This window comes from Camelus dromedarius, chromosome 27 (assembly GCF_036321535.1).
Source record: "Camelus dromedarius isolate mCamDro1 chromosome 27, mCamDro1.pat, whole genome shotgun sequence".
Lineage (NCBI taxonomy): Eukaryota > Metazoa > Chordata > Mammalia > Artiodactyla > Camelidae > Camelus > Camelus dromedarius.
The window spans coordinates 8,124,118-8,136,879 of record NC_087462.1 but is presented as its reverse complement, the minus strand read 5'-3'; the positions used below and the strand labels follow the sequence as shown (position 1 = coordinate 8,136,879).

Genomic DNA, 12,762 nt, shown 5'->3' with positions numbered 1-12,762 from the left:
GAGTAAATATTTTCAGCTTTGCGGGCTATAGGATCTCTGTTGCAAGGCTCAACTCTGCCATTGTAGACTGACAGCAGCCATAGACTACCCGGGAAGGAATGAGCGTGTCTGTGTGCTAATAAAGCTTTATTTACAAAACCAAGCGGCCCACTGGATTTGGCCTGGGGGCCTTAGTTTGCAAACCTCTGGTCCAGAGCTGTACTGCCCAGTATGGTAGCCACAAGCCACATGTGGCTATTTATCCTTAAATTCATTTGAATGAAACAAAGTTAAACATCCAGTCCCTCAGTTGTACTAGCCAGGTTTCAAGAGCTCAGTGGCTGCACGTGGCCATACATGGTGGCTACTCAGTTGGACAGCCCAGAAATGGACCATCTTCATCATCACAGAAAGTTCTATTGCACAAGGCTGCTCTGGAGCTTTTGTCTCTAGATCATGTGTTTAAGGAGTTAAAGAAATGATATTTGGGTCTGTGGAAAAGACTTTACACTTCCATTTATTCAGTCAACAAACAGTTGTCCACGCTGTCTGGATGCCAGATCCTGCTGTTGGTACTGGGGACACAGAGGAGTCTGAGAAAGGGTTATTCCTGGTTCATTTATTGCTTTATTGTCTCTCTGAGTTGTCCCTCTACCCATATAGCTGTATGGCTCCCTCCAATGCTTCATTCAGGTTTCTGCTCCCTTTCCACCTCCTCCAGGAAGCCTTCCCTAACCACATTAGCTAAAGAGATAGCTCTTCCTCATGCTCTTTATCCTGCCTGATTTCTCTTCACAGCTCTCCCTGATGCTATATGTCCACTTATTTGCTTATTTGTTCTCACCTCCTCCACCAAAATTGAAAGTCCATTAGGGCAGGGGTTTAATTCTGCTTTCCTTTCACAGGAGAGGTAGTTGTGACCCCCTGCTTTGGAACAGAGTGCCTGAGTTTGCATACTGCCCTCCCCTCTTACAGGCTGTGAGATGTTTAACAAGATGCTTGGGCTCTTGTCTGTCTCTGTTTCTTCACTTGTAAAATGGAGCTAATAATAGTGCGTTGAATGGTGGCCCCAAAAAGATATGTCCATGTCCTAATTCCTGGACCCTATGAATGTGACCGTATTTGGAAAAAGAATCTTTGTGGATGTGATTAAGTTAAGGATTTCGAGATGAGGTCATCTTGGATTGCCTGGGCCAGCTCCAAATCCAATGACAATTATTCTCATAAAAGAAGAGAAAGGGAGACAGGTAATAACATGATCTAACCCAGAAGTGACACATGTTAGTTCTGTTCAAAATTCATTGGCCAGAAACCATGTAACCACTTAATTACAAGGGGGCCAGGAAATGTGATTCTTCCCAGAATGAGGAGGACTGGAAATATGTGGAGAATAGCAGTCATGACTTAACCACTGGTGGAGAGCCACAAACCCAATGTTTAGTGACTGGGTAGATAATGACCCTCTAAAGTAGACTGTAAAGGTAGGGATGGGGGAATGCTAAGACTTTCCTGTGCATTGGTCTGATGGCTGCTAAAGGCAGTGGACAGGTGACCCTAGACAAGAGCCAGGAACTGAGAGATGAGAGCAGGTGAAAGTCCACATGGCCAGGCTGGAGATCTTCCTTTCAGTAGCCTGATATTCCATTCCTCCCCAGAATCTCATAGTATTGGGTAGGCTCAGGCTAGGAAGACAGAAGCCACCCTAGGTATTTCTACAGGAAGGGATTTAATGCAGGGAAATCAGAGCCTGCAAACTCACTAGGAGGTCTGAGGGACGTCCCACCAGCAACCAAGAAGGCAGAGCATACAGGAACCATGAAGAATTCCTGTTGGCTATCTCAACTCCCAGTTCTCAACATCAAAGTGGGCAATTTGAAGGATGGTGCCCAGAAAGTGTCAGCCAAACCTTACAACCGTCATTTGCCAAGGCCTGATTCTCTGCTTTCCATGGACCAGAACAATGATGGCTTCTGTTTCTCTTCTGCCTGATAAATCTTGCATGAATGCCTCTTAATTGTAGATTCCACCCTATAGCCCTGCTGACAACAGAGTTTTGGACATGTAGTTCCTAGAGGTGCAGACTTGCTAGCAGATACTTCAGCACACCCAAAAGGGTGAAACGTGGAGATGGTAGCCAGAAGGACTCAGGGCAAGGAGAGGTTGGAAGTGATCTTGAGCCATGGTGGGACTTGGACCCCGCTCCAGATGTCCCAAATAGCCCCCTTATTCCATGAGGTTATCCCTTCCCAGATGTCTCTTAGATTAGGGCCTTCCCTACAAGGCAACAGACGTTAGGTGACAATGTTGAGCCCTGCTGATGAAGGGGATCTTTTAAAGTAAAGGATGGAGCAGTATTCAACAGTCAAAAGAAATGAGCTACAAGAAGACATGGAGGAACCTTAAATGCATGTTGCTGAGTGAAAGAAGCCAGTCCAAGAAGGCTATAGACCGTGATTTCAACTATAGGACATTCTGGAAAAGGCAAAACTATAGAGGCAGTCAAAAGAACCACTGTTGCCAGGAGTGCATAGGGGAGGAGATGGGAAGGAGGGATGAACAGGTGGAGCACAGGGGATTTTCAGGGCAGTGAAACTATTTCGTATGATGCTGTAATGATGATCCACGAAATCTTGCAGGTGTCAAAACCCATGAAACGTGCAACACCACATGAACTCTCCTGTCAACTGTGGATTTCAGTTAGTAATATGGATCAGTGTTGGTCCATCAATTGTAACAAATGTATCACACTAATGCAAGATGTTAATAATAGGAGAAATTGGGGAGGTAGGGAAATTGCGCTATCTGTACTCTGTTCTGTAAACATAAAACTGCTCTAAAAAATAAAATCTACTGATTAAAAAAAAAAGTAACTAGTGGCTGCTTGGGGCTGGATCCTGCTCCAATGTGCAGGTATTCTCTGATGAATAGAATGAGCTGATTGCTTGAGCTGCCATGGGTGTACCAGGCATTGAGCTTCCAGGCCCTACGGCTGGCAGCCATGAACTTCTCATTTTGGGCAAACTTGGGGACTAGCCTGGCCTGCTTCCCTTATCAACCTCAAGGATCTGTCTCCAATACCTGAATGCCCTTGGCAAGAACTACCTTGGTCTCTCCTAGATTAGTAAGCAAACTGGACCTTGGTTTCACCATCTATAAATGGGGATATAATATGTAGTAGTCAGGACAGCTTAGGTTATGCTACATAACAAATAAGCCCAGCTTGCTGAGCTAGAAAAGGCTGTGTTTCCAGGTTCCAGACATGCTGCTTGTCAGTAATCAAGAAAATGGAACTTTTTAAAAATTGAAGTATAATTGATTTATGATGTTGTGTTAGTTTTTGGTGTACAGCATAGTGATTTAGTTATTGTTACAAGCTATTGAATATAGTTCCCTGTGCTGTACAGTAGGACCTTGTTGTTCTATTTTGTATCTAGTAATTTGTATCTGCAAATCCCAAACTCCTAATTTATCCCTCCTCCCCTTTCCCCTTTGGTAACCATAAATTTGTTTTCTGTGACAGTGAGTCTGTTTCTGCTTTGTCAATAAGTTTATTTGTGTCATTTTTTTAGACTCCACAGGTAAGTGGTATCATATGATATTTGTCTTTCTCTGTCTGACTTACTTCACTTAGTATGATAATCTCTAGGTTCATTCATGTTGCTGCAAATGACATTCATTCTTATTTACGGCTAAGTAATATTCCAGGGTGTGTGTGTGTGTGTGTGTGTGTATCACATCTTCTTTACCCAATCATCTGTCAGTGGACATTTAGGTTGCTTCCATGTCTTGGCTGTTGTAAATAGTGCTGCTGTGAACATGGGGGTGTGTGTATCTTTTCACACTGGAGTTTTCTCTGGATGTATGCCCAGGAGTGGGATTGCTGGATCTCATGGTAAGTCTATTTTTAGTTTTTAAAGGAATCTCCAGACCATTTTCCATAGGGGCTGCACCAAATTACTTTCCCACCTACAGTGAAGGAGGGTTCCCTTTTCTCCACACCCTCTCCAGCATTTATCATTTGTGGACTTTTTAATGACCATTCTGGCTGGTGTGAGGAGACACCTCATTGTAGTTCCGATTTGCATTTCTCTGATAATTAGCAATATTGAGCATCTTTTCATGTGCCTATTGGCCATCTGTGTGTCTTCATTGGAGAAATGTCTGTTTAGGTCTTCTGCCCATTTTTTGATTGGGTTGTTTGGGTTTTTTTGTTGTTGAGTTGTATGAGCTGTTTGTATATTCTGGAAGTTAAGCCCTTGTTAGTCGCATCATTTGCAAACAGAAAATGGGACTTTCAAAAGACAGTCAGTTATATGGCAGGTCCAAGTTTACGGCAGGTCAGCGTGACAGGGCAGATATTTCTGAGTCTCCCACTGTAGAAGCAGCAAACCCAGAGCTGCTGAAACTTTTGTAAACACGGCCACCTGCCCCCTGCCTGGCGCCAGAGAAGACAACCGGATTGTTCCCAACCCAGGCTCTCCCAGCATCCACTCTCCCTGTCCCAGAGCAAGCCCTATTCTGTCCTTCTCTCCTCCCTGCCCCACATTTCTTCAGAGCTGGAGGTTAATAAACTCATCACTGAGGAGCAGGGAACACATCTGCAGAGGTTTTAATTATAGCAGAAAATTGGCCCAATTGGTATTTAACGTAGAGTAAGTGTCAAGTTAACTGGTCAGGGCAGGAGTTGCTGAGGTTTGCGTGGAGGCGTCCTGGGCCCTGCCTGGCTAGTCTTCCCTGGGAACCAGCGAGGGCAGGTAAGGGGCATGGTTTTGGCTCTCTGGAGACAGCAGGGGGACCTCAGAGACCCTGGAAGATGAAAGGAAGCAGCCTGGGGTGAAGAGGTGAAAAGACATTTCTGGAACCTCAGCTCAGGGCTCCGCTGTCTGGCCTGGGGGTTTTCCTCCCTTGTCATATTTGACCTCTGGCTCTTAGAGGCAGCAGTGGAGGAGGGGTTGGGACTTCTACAAGGAGGGTGTCAGAGGAGCTGGGAAATGGGGTGGAGGTCTGCAAGGACTTGAGGGACTGGTCTCTCAGAAGGTCAAGGCTGCAATGAATAAATCAAACTTTCTAAGTGAGGATTGCGGGAGGAGAAAGTTTCCTGGTCCCCTCATTCAGCCTGTTGTGTCTCCCCCAGAGGACATGATAGAGAAAAACCTTCCAGGAAAGCCAGTGCTCAAGAGAAAAAGAAATGAGGGGGGAGGGTATAACTGAAATGGTAGAGCTCATGCTCAGCTTGTGTGAGGTCCTGGGTTCAATCCCCAGTACCTCCCCTAAAAAAATAAATAAGTATACCTAATTACCTCCCCACAAAAAATTTTTAAAAAGAGAAAGAAATGAAAAGCCACAAACAAGAAGAGCCCCAGTCAGAGGAAACAGGATAGGAGAAACCCACCACACTCAGAATCCACTGCAGTTTATGAATTTTCCATACATTCCAGGCTCCCAGGTTGACTGTGTCTCACCCAGAGAAAGAGTTTAGAAATAAGAGCAGAGACTCTGGAATCAGACTGCCTAGATTCTAACTCTGACTCTGTCAGAGTCACTAGCTGGGTGCCTGAGGGCTGAGTACCTGTGTCTCAGTTTTCCCATCTGTAAAATGGGTGTGTAATTTCTACTGGTTAGTATGGACCAGGTTGGGCTGCAGAAACAAAGAAACCTAACATCTCAGTGGCTGAAAGTCACAAAGTTTAGTTCTCACTCATGCTTCACATCCCTTTGGGGTTACTGGGGGGAGGCTTTGCTCATCACAGTCACTAGTGAAGCATTCGCATCCTGGAATGTTCTGAATCATTGTTGGCTGTCACGCCAGAAGGAAGTAAGAGTTTGGAAATTTCGTGCACAATTAAATGCTCTAGTGTGGGAATGACAGGAAGTGATGGAGGCAGGATTCAAACCCAGGCTGCTCTGTCTTCAGAGATTTTCAAAATGTCACCCAGTGGCCTCTCTGAGGCTGCCTTTGTGCTCCCCATGTGCTCCCCACCTGTCCCACCCCCCTCTCACAAGCACACTTCCCCCTTGACCCAGCCCACGGGAGCAGGCAGCCCTGCAGAGCTCCCGGTTTTCCCATCACCCAGCCAGAGAGCTCTTCAAAGGTGGGAACAGAGGCCTCCCAGGAACCCAGGGAGCTCTTCACCCCCTGCCAGGAATGATCAACGTCACAAGGGCCCCCAAAGCACTGGCAACTCCAGTGAAAGTCCAGGTGTCCTCCATGGACGCAGCCTAATTCCCCCAGCAGAGTCCAGCCAGGCCCCAGGCCAGGCGGCTTCCTCCCGCAGCTTTGGCTTCTTGCCAGCTCCCAAATCCTCATCCAGCTCCAGTGGGGTTGGTGGGAGGCCACGGCCGGCCTGGCCAGGAAGGCCCAGGGACCTGGGTTCCATAGCCACAATGGCAGATTCCCAAATAGGGGAGAGAAATGGGCAGTGGGGTCCTGGAGCTCTGACAGGCAGTGGGGAAGGAGTGCCAGCCTGGCCCTCACCCCCAGGGGGATGTCCCCGTGTACCCACCACACACTGCCCCTCCTCTGTTACCGGGGGGCCCGAGAAATCCCACGGAGCGCTCCGCTTCCCAGCCCTCATTCCTGTGAGTTAAACCCTGCCTGGGGCTCCCCGCCCAGAAAGGGCAGGAAAGGAGAGTTAAGGAGGATTTAGAGACCCGCCCGCCTGCTGAGAGATTAGATGAGATCAATATTCAGAGGGCTGCTCCAAGATCCCCTCAGAGGGGCTCCTTAAGACCCATGACCCTGAGAGGTAATTAACAGGCTTGCTGGGGTTGGGCCAGAGCCCCCCACCCCCCACCCCCGCCCTGTACCCAGCAGTCCCTCCAAAGCTGGGGCTGGAGTCCTGGCTCCCTCTTCCTCCTCCACACCAGCCCTGCAGGGTTAGAATCTGGGTTCTCTTCTGGCGACTCCCCCGGGAGTCTGGAGGGATCATTGAAATAGTCACTGTCATTTATTGAGTGCTTGCTGTGTGCCGCTAAGCTTTAGTTAGCTGCATAGCTCTCACCACAATTCTGGGAAGCAGGCTGCTCTCACCAGGTCTACTTCTCCGATGGAGAAACCCAGGCCCAGAAAAATAATGCCGCCTGTCTCAGGTCACATCATAAGTAAATGGGGAATCTGGATATAAAATAGATCAACAAGTTTCTTCTGTCTAGCACAGGGAACTATATTCAATATCTTGTAGTAACCTATCATGAAAAAGAATCTGATAACAAATCTATGTATATGTGTTACTGAAACATGATGCTGCACACCAGAAACTGACACATTTTAAACTGACTATACTACAATAAAATTTTTTTTTCTTTAAAGACGAATCTGGGATTCAAATCCAGGCCTTTGGGGTCCAAAGCTTGGGCCCTCACCCTTCAGGACTACAGTTTCTTCTGCTCTCTCCCCACCCCGTGACCTGCCCCAACTCCTAGACAAAGTAACACCCATAACACCACCATATTGTCCCCCATCATTTTTCTGGCACCTTTAACCATCTGGAACTCAACTGAGCATCCCAATGCAAGGAAAAAGCATCTATACACTGAGGCACATTCCACAAAGTCTATGCATCAGCTGTGAGCTCCAGGAAGATGGGGATCCCATTCATATTGTCTGGAGAAGCATTATGTCTGGCATGTATATCTTGGTCAATATATCATGGTCAATATATCTTTGTGTAGTTGAATTGGACTGATGGGTGTGGGCCTTACTTATGGCCTATTTACCCATAGTTTAGACACAATAATAACTACCATAGTAATTGTTTCTGTTAAATGGGTACAGGGAGCTACTCAAGGTGGATAAACCAACAGTGACAAAGGCAAGAGATGGGAAGAAACCCTGCCTGCACCACTTACTAACTGTACCTTGATTCCTCCAGCAATAAAATGGGTTACTATGAGGGTTACAGAAAATTATGTCTGTCAAGAGTTTAACATGGTGCCTGTGCTCAGATAACTTAAGCATTGACTTGAATTTGCGAGGGGGCCAATGGAAAAACTAGAAAAACAGATACAAGTTCTCAGAAAAGCATGGCAGCCTACGAACAACCTTGTGAGGTTTTAGGACTATTGGAATGAGATCAGAACTTGTTTCTGCCACATAAAGGAGGGCTGACATCCCATTAGCTACAGAAAGCCTGAATAGGTATTTGAAAAACTACTGTTGATATACATAATAAGAGCTGACAGGGTATTTGTACCTCCCAGCAATCCAATGAAGTGGGTACTATGATAACCCCATAAATAGATGCTGAAACTGAAGCTCACAGAGGTTAAGAAACTTGCCCGAGATCACATAGCATATAGTAGTCAGGCTGGGACTTAAGCCCAGTTCTGCCTGACCCAAAGTCCTGCCCTGAGAAAGACTAGAAGGATAAACACTTAAAAATCAACAGGGATTTCCTTAAGGCTGGAAATGTGGGCAAACTTTACTGTCTTTGGGTACATACTGAGTGTATTTCCTGCTCTGTATCCTCAGTGGAAAGCCACCAGCCCGTTTCACATCTGAGCTGAAAGCTTGGATAGTTCAAGGGTCCAGAATTTCTGGGATCCTGGAGAATGCTCTCATCTTTGAGGGAACTTGAGCCTCAGTTACCTAATCCATGAAATGGGTATGATAATGGCTCTCCTACAAAGCCATTGTGAAGGTTACATACATTATTACACATGAAAGTGATTGGCACAGGACCAGGAACATAAAAACAATAATAGATTTATCGAGTGACAGTCTCATGCTAGAAGTTGTTTTAAGCGCTTTTCATGTGTTAATCCATTTAAGTCCTCACAGTAATGCTATAAAGTAGAATTATTGTCTTGACTTCATAAAAGAGGAAAAAGAAAGGTTAGGGAATGAACTGAATCCACACAGTGAGGCTGCTGGACCCTTGACCTTTCTTTCCTTCTGACTCCAAATGCAATGCCCTTTCTACCTACACCCACCATCTCCCTTAGGAAAAAAAAAAAAAAAACAGATGAACAAACAGGACGTCAAAGTTGGGAAAAAAATGATATATCTTGAGGGGGTTTTCTAGGACCTACGAGGGCTGGTAAAACCCAGGGATCAGATGTACCCCTTCCCTCTCCATTTTTAACCACTGTCTGGGTTCCACTCAGACCCTTGTCTCCAAACTAGAGGAGTTTTGTGGCAAAACAGGTGGGGGAAGCATCTTCAAGATCAGAGGGAAGGGGTACTCTTCTCTTGGCTCCCATTTCACTTAAAAAAAATCTTTTTCTTCCAGATTTTATTGAGATATAATTGACATACAGCACTGTATACTCTTGGGGGCCGGTGGTAATTAGCTTTTCTTTCTTTCTTCATTTTAATGGAGGTACTGGGGATTGAATCCAGGACCCTGTGCTTGTGAGGCATGCGCTCTACCACTGAGCTATACCCTCCCTGTCCCATTTCACTTTTAAGGGGGAAAAGCTCCCCATGCAAGGACAAGGAGGCTGAGCAGTGGGTTCCTGGGGCCTCACAGCCCCGCTACCATGGCAACCAGACTCACTAACAGTTTCTGGTACAGGAGTTGCCTGGACCCACAGCTTGGGCTGGGAGAGAATGAGGAAGTAGAAGAAAGGAGACCTCAAGAGCTTCCCTTTGCCCTCAGACTGGACCACCTAGGGCCATTGGAGACTAGAGGCTCAAGTCACCGCAGGGACATGGGGGTGGGGCACGCCCACCCTTGGACTTCCCTCCTGAATCTGAGGCAGCTGCTTAAATTTTCCAACTTTTGTCCACACTGGAAGACTGCTGTGAAATGTCTGAGGAGGGAAGTGTCAGGATTGACCCAGCATCTGAGTCACATACTGCTCTAGGGGATGTTTTCTTTTCTCTGTTTTTCCCTTTTATTATTTTTCCTTTGAGTGAGGTATAATTTGCATATGGTAAAGGGCTCAGATTTTAAGTTTCAGCTCAATGAATTTTTGCATGTTATATACCTGTGTACCCACCACCCAGATCAAGAGAGGTCCATCCCACCAGAAAGTTCCCTCGTGTTCTCTCCTAGAAGTCAGTATTCCCCAATCTGACTCTGTCATCACAGATTAGTTTTGTCTGTCCTTGAATTTCATATAAATGGAACCATCCAGTGTGTCCTCTTCTGTGTCTGGTGTCTTTCATGTTACATTAAACCTGTGGGACTCATCCTTGCTGTTGCAAGTTTTATTAGCCTGTTCTTTTTCTTTGTTGTGTAGTATTCTACTGTAGGGATGAATCACAATTTGTTTACATACTCTGCTGTGGATGGAGATTTGAATTGTTTTCAGTGATTGGTTACTGTGATTAAAGCTGCTATGAACATTCTTGCATGTGACTTTTGGGGAACACAAATTCATGTTCTCTGTTGGGTAAATAAATACCCAGGATTGGAACTGCTGGGTCACGAGGCAGGTCTATGTGTAGTTTTACGAAATATTGCCAGTTTTCCAAAGTGGTTGTACCATTTTACGTTCCCACCAGCAGTACATACAAGTTCCAGTTGCTCTTGGCAACACCTGGTATCAGCATCCTTTCACTTTAGCCATTCTGGTGGGTGTGTCTGATAGTTTATTGTGGTTTTATTTGCATTTCTCTGATGACTGATGACACTGAGCTTTTTTTTTTCATGTGCTTATTGGTCATTTTGATAACTGTCCAAGTCTTCTATCATTTTATAAATTTGGCTGTCTTTTTCTTATTCACTTGTAAGTGCTCTTTATATGTTCTGGATGTGACTCCTTTGTCAGATATACCTGTCAGATATATTGCAAACATTTTCCTTCTGAGGGAATATGTCCTACTGCAAATTATCTCCCCAGGTTTTGGACTGGGAATGGCCACAGAGCATGCAGCCAGATTATCCTTTTTAGGTTCCAACCTCACGAAGAAGCAAGGTGCCCTGGTTTATTGAATACCTGTGATATGCCAAGGACTTTACATCAGACATACCCTTACATAGTCACAACACTCAATTATTGAGTCCACTTACTCAACACATATTTGCAAATAGATACCAGATATTGTGGGACACACTGAGAACAAGAATCAGGGTCTAAAAAGAGACTGTCTTCCAGTGGGGAGTGGTGAGGCAGGCAGCAAACATGACACAAAAACAAGGCAATATCAGGGGGTGAGCGTATAGCTCAGCGGTAGAGCACATGCTTAGTATGCACAATGTTAAACTAAATAATAAATAAATAAACCTAATTACCTCCCCCCACAAAAACCAAAACAAAGAAAACAAGGCAATACAGAAGGTGGGAAGTGTTGGAAAGGTGGTGGATGGAAAGTGACCAGGGGTGGTGGGGAAGAGCCCATGGAAGTGACATGGAGCAGGGGCTTGACGAAGGGAGGTAGAACCAGGCATGTGAGATCTAGGGGGAAGGGTGTTCCCAGAGGAGGGAACAGCTAGTGGAAAGGCTCAGTGGCTCTGGAGTGGAGTAAGCAATGGGGAGAGGGGTCCAGAAGAGGCTGAGTGAGGGATCTGGATTGAATCTAAGAGCCATAGGAATGGATGGATCGCAGCATCCTGAATACTCAGCCCTGAGAGGGGTGAAGGCAGAAGGAAGGAGTTCAAGGCAGAGGCAACCTAACCACAGTAATCCAGGTGAGCCATGACGGGGGCAGGACTAGGGTAGAGGCCACAGAAGCGTGTGAATTCAGGTTCTTTTTGCAGATGGTTGTTATCATCCTAAACGTAGAGGAAACAGAATCTCAGAGGGGTTAAGTGACTTGTCCAAGGTCACATAGTTCTGAAACGGGAGAAAAGGCAAGAAAATCCAAGTCTGACTGTTCAGTTGTATGCAAGAGATCCTGTTGTGGGTGGCGTGACCTCAGGAAACCTAGAGATGTGGGGATCCAGAGTGGTGGTAGAGTATTAGGGGGAGGGGGCCTGAGACCCAGAAAAATCCACCGTTCCCTTTGTTGGTCCCTACTGGCCCTTGGACTGCACGGCAGACAAGTGGCAAGCTGCACATTGAACTGAGATCCAGCGGGGAGATGCATCAGAGGTGTCCCAAACTAGCCAGGACCCGGTATACCCAGCGTGGCCCATGCGGAGAGATGACGGGGACCATGGGTCCTCACTGTAGCCTGGAAGCCCTGGCTGGTCTTTGCGTGGGGAGGGGGTGGGGGGTTCCGGCGTTGCGGCTGCCAGCCCCATTAGCACCACCGTCATTATCCCAGGTTTATGTTTATAATTCTCCCCTCCCCAGTCGCTCCAGCATCTCCCCTGGCTGCAAACTCAACTCCCCCGGAAACAGCCGCGGAGTCGCCTGCCACCGGGCCATTAGCACGCAGGGAAGGTGGGGGGGGGGAGGGAGCAGTCAGCAGGGTGGGGGACCGGGAGAGGACGAGAGAGGAGAAGGGAGGCGGAAACTGGAAAGGATGGGAGTGAGGTGGCAAGATGGAAGAGAAGAGGGGAAGAAAACCGGGCTGGGAGGAAGGCGGAGTCACGGCGGATTGAAGGGTGGGGAAGACACGTGTCCCAGATGGCTTGGCCACAGAGAGCGGGCCCCAGGGGCAGCCGAGGGTCTTCTGAGCCCTTTCTGGCCAATGTCAAGGCCGATGCTCGGTGCTCACAGTCCAGGAGTTGCTAGAAAAGCTCAAGCCCGAAACCTCTTCTGGGAACCCCGAGGCTGGCTGCCGCGCTCACGGCGTCCCCCTGCGGAGCGAGTCCACCTGCGGGGGCTGCCCCTCGGAGCTCGGGGATCTGGGGGTGGGAGGGTCCTGGCGGCCGGGCTCTCGGCCTCGAACGACGACTACCGCCACCCCTGGGGTGGCCCCCCTCTCTCCTCCAAGTCCTGCCCCGCCCT

General features: G+C 47.2%; 1 non-coding gene across 1 annotated transcript; it reads right to left on the bottom strand.

Annotated features, from left to right (window-relative positions):
* Positions 1–9,294: 9,294 nt before the first annotated feature.
* TRNAV-CAC (transfer RNA valine (anticodon CAC)) lies at positions 9,295–9,367 on the bottom strand. The gene has a single exon. It is a non-coding gene; the product is annotated as a tRNA-Val (tRNA).
* Between the last annotated feature and the right edge of the window lie 3,395 nt (positions 9,368–12,762).